Here is a 7,369-nt window from a genome sequence, read left to right as displayed (position 1 = left end):
CTATTATCATGCTCTTCATCAAAGCCCTGTCAGGATATTCAGTTCTCACAACGGCTGAAATACAAAGCAAATGCAGACAAACTCACACTTGTGCATCATGGCCCAGACTGTGAATCGTCACCCTCCTCTTGTCTGTGGAGCGTGACAGCTGATGGCTCATTATGGTGAGGATATATAGGATTCTGCACCTCATAGATATTAACCTTGAAGTAGCTGAGGTATTTTATGATTTATCCTGAAATCCTTTATGCTGCACTGATCCTGAGATATATGCAAACCATACATGCATGCACACACAGACTTACAGAAGTAAAGACCCAAAAACAACATGGATATGAAGTGTGAAACAATTCAGGACTAACACACAGTACTTGTGTTTTAAACACCACCTGAACACAGCACACCTAACACTTTGATCGATATCTAGGCATATGTGTAGGCCAGTGACATTCCATCAGGACAAGCAAGGCAGCTGCCCTGTTTGGATTTGTCCTGATTTTAGATTCAAATCTAAGAATAGACGTGAATTCAAACATCCCACAGTAGACCAATCGCTCTCTTTAAATCGTAGACAGTGCTGCTTCACTTTAGACTGTAGCCATCCTTATTTACTGGGTGCGTCCATTTCCTGTTAAAGATGACTGAATTTTCGCATACAGACTTTGCATAAACCGCTGTTTTGTTTTGTTTTCAGAGTAGGAGATCAGTGTGTATGACAGAGTATTAGGGCCACATTAAAAGAAAAATATATTATTGATCATTTTGAGAATAAAGTCAAAAGCACACAGGTGTACACACGGGTGCTCACAGACGCGGACTACACCTTTCTTGGCTGCTGCCTCAAAGCACATTGTGCGCTGTCTATCTTGCGTGCTGCACAATATCGTTTAATATTTAGTATCTACTGTTATCTACTGCTAGCTAGTTTATTGTGATGGTGCTGTTTTTTATTATGTTGCTCTTTTTTTTGTTTGCTTTCTCTTCTGTTTTTTTTTTCTCTCCATACAAGTGATCCAGGTGTTTTGTTTGTTTTTCTTTCTTTCTTCCCCCCTTTCTCACCGTCTCTTCTCCCCTTTGGTTTTCTTTCTCTCCCTCTCTTTCTTTCATTCTTTCTCCCTGTCCTATCCCCCAGTCATGTCTGTCCCGTTTGTAGCAACTGAAAATAAAATAAATTCCTAATTATAATAAAGTTCAATCAAATGGACCAATATGGCAAGGCCATGATGATCCACTTGGTAAAATAAATCCGCTTGGCATCTTTCTTGGCCTTAAGACAACAATTCTGATGGCTAAAGATCCAAACGGGACACAAAAAAAAGAAAAAAAAAAGAGAATAAAGTCAAAATGTTTGAGATTAAAGTTGAAAATCTATATTGAGAAAAAAGCTGAAGTTGTATTTAGAGAAAAAAGTCAAAACGCAGAGATTACAGTTGTTGTTTTAAGACAAGCTGCCATGGTTTCTATACTCTCTGAGCTAGTGAAATTGTACTCAGAATCAACTTTAGAAACAAGTACAAGAACATCAAAAAGATGCAGGTGCAGAAAGCTTCATCTGGTGAGATGGAAAAACAGACAAATGTGGAAGAGTGGATTGTACAGAATGAAATGGCTAGTAAAAGACAGATGCAAGGTTAGCCATGGTTACACCCTTGTGCAATAAAGTGGATTTATGTTGTATCACCAAATTGTTTCATTAACTTATCTAAACAAGGCATTTTGTAGAGGGTATAGCAGCTGTTGCAATTTGTCTTGAAACAACTGTAATCTGATATTTCAACTTTTTTTCTCAAAACACAATTACAACTTTTTTTTTCTAAAAATAGTACTACAACATAATTCTCAAAATGATCATTGTAATTTTTTCTGTTAACGTGGCCCTAATACTCCTTCATAAGCATGTGAGGCAAGCTGGAGGAAACACAGCTAGCACTAGCAAGTAAATGAGCTTCAGTGATTTATCATTGTAACAGATGAGTTTCTTCTCGCTAGCCATCTCGGCAAACATGTGTGATGTAGAGAAGATAGAGTGTGAAAAATGTGTTAATAACTTATTTAATACATTAGGAAGGAAAGCTGACCATGATGGAGAGGGGACATTAGCTCTGACCATGTCTGGTCCAATGAAACAGGCAAGTTGAGCAGATGAAGGCTAAGCAGCATTAACAGTGAGCTAATTAGCATGATCAGTGAGAGTGACTAAATGTAATACATTTAACCGGCTGGTTTGCCAACACTCCACATTCATTTTTCATTAATGTTTTAATAGCCCCTGTTGATATTTGTGGTTAACCATGCCACACACAGCTTAAATTGCTTTAAAGTCAGCAGATGTTTTGTCAGTGGTGCATTTCAGTATACTTAAAAATAAATTTGTAGGCCTGTGTTTCTGATCTCATGATCAACAGTGTTTTTCACAGATATGTAGTCCTTACAGGAGGACTGGTTTTGTCTGATTTTGTCATCTAATATACACTGGAAAGAAAAATAATCTGTAAAAACTTTATGGATGTTTTTCATATCTGCTAAAAAAAATTGCAGTATGGTAGAAAATTACCAGGACATTCTCTGTGATTATTTAAATAGATTTTTTCTTTTTACAAACAACAAATCTTTTGTTTGTGCCCCTTAAAGAAGAATGCATTATCATTTAGTAATGTTATACGAAGCTAAAGCTAGTTAATAAACTCAGAGGAAAAGAATTCGAAGCAACAAACTAAACTTATTCTTTGACTTGCTGTTTTTTGCTGGTGGCTTCTTCTGTGAAAAATATTTAGGTAATGTTGGTTAGGTAAGTCTGGTGTTCATGGGTGCCACTGTCTGGCTTATAAGGTATGGAAACGCAAATTATCCAGAATTTATACCAAAGGATATAAAATGCATTAGCAAAAAAAAAAAAAAAAAAAATTAAAGCCATAGATTCGTTTGTGAGTTGTGTTAGTTAGTGTTTTCAGTATAAATGTATAAAGTCAAAGTTTAGCCAAAGCCAAACAAATGGTCTTGGTAAAAGGCTCAGAGAGCCACCTCATGAATGCACCTGGGAGGCTGCACCAACCGGGAACCTGCAAGGCAACAGAGAGGGGCTAAAAAAACACACAGGAGGAACTATTGTAAAGTGAAATATCTTTCTGTATCTATAAAATGGTAAAAATTGTACTGACTCCATTTGCAACAGTGATATTTCTGTCTTTATTTCTAGATAAATCTTGTCTTGAAAGGTAGTCACATACCTTTGCACGCTGGCCTCAGCTACACACAAGCCACATAAAGAATTTGAGGCCTTGATTCTCCTTCTGTTTGTGTATGAGTATGTGATTTTTTACTCCTCTCTATCCATTTACTGCTTGTCTTTATCTCTGCCTGCTATTGAATAGAGAGAATGACAGCTTGGCTTGGAAAAAAAAAATCACTTATTGTAGCCGTTGACAGTTGAGCTTATTCTGCATAATGGTCTTGAAATAGTTCATGACGAGTAGTTTCAGCAGAGACGGAGAGCTTGGCATGACTACTCAATAAGCACTCAGTCTACAGTGTAGTGACACGTCTTGCACAGTGAAAATAGGGAGTTAATGAAACCACTTGCACCCAGATAGAGAGTCAAGTGATTCACACATTGCCGATAAATGCAATTGTAGAGAAGAGTTCAATTGCTGTTTCTAAAAGCCAAAGGCCTTCAACAGTAGCAGGCGTATTACACTTGGCATGTTATGAACACCCCTCTTCTATGTGACTGCCTCTCTGTTATATCTTTCACTTGTAGCTACAACTATCTGCTTTTTCTCTGCCCTTTCTTTGTCTTGTTTCAGAGCTTTCTCACCCACTTGTCCATTGGGACAACCAATAATAATCTGAAAAACTTTGCTAGCTGTAGGTTAGGGTACAGCGAACATGTAAAAGTTGGTCACATCACATGGTGTCCCGTCATTCTTTAATTAACCCTCAATGGACACTTTTAATATGGTGTAGAGCAGAGGTCCCCAAACACCGGACTGAGGACGCACCTCACTCTCGCACCCAACTCAGTCTTGTTTTACTTTTTCCATACATCAGTACATCTGTAAGCCAACCCTTGTGGCGACTGGCTAGCTATAAAGCAAGCTCAGGGCTCCCACAGATCCTGCATTATAGTAAATTATCAACTGGTATGATAACATAATAGGTATTGATAATGCATTTTATAAAGTGCTGGTGTAGCATACATGGATTCTGCATAAAAATATGTATCCACTGTAACATCACCAGATGATTTGTGGACCCCTGTTCACTTTCAGTCCATTTGTGCGGTACAACATATACAACATGGGACATGCATGTCCTGGCTTAAGACGGATCAATTCAAGCTTTTAAAGCAGCTGACCTGTTGTGACACTCGTGAGCCCCTGCCTTCACATATTTGCCCTGTCATCATAGTTATCCATTAGTTTAATACCAGCCTGGCTTGTTTTGGTTCCTCCCCTTCGGGGAGCAGAAGTTATAGTGATAACATTTTGTTTTATAGTATGGTATAAAAGCTATTGCCATTTTTTTTAACCCAGGACTGAACTTGGATGAGAACATGTAGTGCAAAGTTATTGGCTACCACTAGTTATGAGAGCATGAGCTGCATTGTACAAAAAAGGATACTAAGTCCTAACATATACAACACTAACAGGCTAAATAAGTAATTATTAGCATTCGATTAAAAAGTACACATAACCCGTCTGTTTACGTGTTCTATCAGTACAGTTGAGCTCACATTAAGTCATATATTTTATTTACTCGAATAAAGTATAAGTAATCCTACCTATAATAGGAAGCCTTTTAGCTAGGAGGTTTTTATGGACATGAAGTCTGCCAATAAAGATTGAATTGAATTTTTATTTCTGCTGGAAGGTTTGAAATTCTAGCACATAGTGTATATAGAGCCCAGACAATTTAAAAGGAAACAAAGAGAAACAAAATGGTAGCCTCTCTGTCACACTCATTCTGGTCTTGTCTTACCATGTTCCCCTCTGTTTTCACAGTGATTAATAGAGACCTCAAGTCCACCGTGGGGTCCTCCAAGAGCTTTGATTAAAGGCCACTGCACCTGTCAGTCTTAAACACACATTTTCAGACACACACAGAGCAGCAAGGCAGAGAAAGGTGACCTGAACATAGACCCAGCCATATCTCTTCTCAGATAAACACAGACACTCGGGTAATCAATTGAACACTGAAAGCAGTCACAGGGGTCAATGTCATAGTCATAGATTACACCGGAGTTCTGCAAACTTTGTGGCAGGGCTCGGTGACCACATTGCACTGTTTTGTAAATCAATGTGCAAACTGTGACCCTGACAAGTTGAGAAGTTTAAGTTTAAGCTCTTTTATATATGTATATATAGTGCTGGGTGTTTTTATATATATCTATATATATATATATATATGTATATAAAAACAAAAAACACCCAGCACGCCCCTGCGGGCGGTTTATCCTTCAAGCTCGGGTCCTCTACCAGAGGCCTGGGAGCTTGAGGGTCCTGCGCAGTATCTTAGCTGTTCCCAGGACTGCGCTCTTCTGGACAGAGAGCTCCGATGTTATTCCCGGGATCTGCTGGAGCCACTCGCCTAGCTTGGGAGTCACCGCACCTAGTGCTCCGATTACCACGGGGACCACCGTTACCTTCACCCTCCACATCCTCTCGAGCTCTTCTCTGAGCCCTTGGTATTTCTCCAGCTTCTCGTGTTCCTTCTTCCTGATATTGCTGTCATTCGGAACCGCTACATCGATCACTACGGCCGTCTTCTTCTGTTTGTCTACCACCACTATGTCCGGTTGGTTAGCCACCACCATTTTGTCCGTCTGTATCTGGAAGTCCCACAGGATCTTAGCTCGGTCATTCTCCACCACCCTTGGGGGCATCTCCCATTTTGACCTCGGGACTTCCAGGTTATACTCGGCACAGATGTTCCTGTACACTATGCCGGCCACTTGGTTATGGCGTTCCATGTATGCCTTGCCTGCTAGCATCTTGCACCCTGCTGTTATGTGCTGGATTGTCTCTGGGGCATCTTTACACAGCCTGCACCTGGGGTCTTGCCTGGTGTGATAGACCCCAGCCTCTATGGATCTTGTGCTCAGAGCTTGTTCTTGTGCTGCCATGATTAGTGCCTCTGTGCTGTCTTTCAGTCCAGCTTTGTCCAGCCACTGGTAGGATTTCTGGATATCAGCCACCTCCTCTATCTGCCGGTGGTACATACCGTGCAGAGGCCTGTCCTTCCATGATGGTTCCTCATCTCCCTCCTCTTTCTTGGGTTTCTGCTGCCTGAGGTATTCACTGAGCACTCGGTCAGTTGGGGCCATCTTCCCAATGTATTCTTGGATGTTCGTTGTCTCATCCTGGACTGTGGTGCTGACACTCACCAGTCCCCGGCCCTCTTCCTTCCGCTTAGCGTACAGCCTCAGGGTGCTGGACTTGGGGTGAAACCCTCCATGCATGGTAAGGAGCTTTCTTGTCTTTATGTCAGTGGCTTCTATCTCCTCCTTTGGCCAGCCTATTACCCCAGCAGGGTACCTGATCACGGGCAGGGCGTACGTGTTGATGGCCCGGATCTTGTTCTTACCGTTAAGCTGACTCCTCAGGACTTGCCTGACCCTCTGCAGGTACTTGGTGGTTGCAGCTTTTCTAGCGGCCTCTTCATGGTTCCCATTCGCCTGCGGGATCCCCAGGTACTTGTAACTGTCCTCTATGTCTGCAATGTTGCCTTCTGGTAGTTCAATCCCCTCAGTTCTGACTACCTTCCCTCTCTTTGTTAACATCCGACTACACTTCTCCAGTCCGAACGACATTCCAATGTCATTGCTGTATAGCCTGGTAGTGTGGATCAGTGAATTGATGTCTCGTTCACTCTTGGCATACAGCTTGATGTCATCCATGTACAGGAGGTGGCTGACAACTGCTCCATTCCGTAGTCGGTATCCGTAGCCAGTCTTGTTAATGATCTCACTGAGGGGGTTAAGGCCTATGCAGAACAGCACTGGGGACAGAGCATCTCCTTGGTAGATCCCGCACTTGATGGTGACTTGTGCTATGGGCTTGGAGTTGGCCTCTAGTGTTGTGCGCCACATCCCCATTGAGTTCCTGATGAAGGCTCTTAGGGTCCCATTTATCTTGTACAATTCTAGGCATTCCAGTATCCAGCTGTGGGGCATTGAGTCATAGGCCTTCTTGTAATCAATCCAGGCAGTGCACGGGTTGGTCAGTCTGGTTTTGCAGTCTCGGCTGACTGTTCTGTCTACCAGTAGCTGGTGTTTTGCGCCTCTGGTATTCTTGCCAATCCCTTTCTGTGCCCCGCTCATGTATTGACCCATGTGCCTGTTCATCTTAGCCAATATGATGCCTGACAGGAG

Source organism: Astatotilapia calliptera, chromosome 4 (assembly GCF_900246225.1).
Source record: "Astatotilapia calliptera chromosome 4, fAstCal1.2, whole genome shotgun sequence".
Lineage (NCBI taxonomy): Eukaryota > Metazoa > Chordata > Actinopteri > Cichliformes > Cichlidae > Astatotilapia > Astatotilapia calliptera.
The sequence above is the reverse complement of the archived record's forward strand: the minus strand, read 5'-3'. Positions refer to the sequence as shown.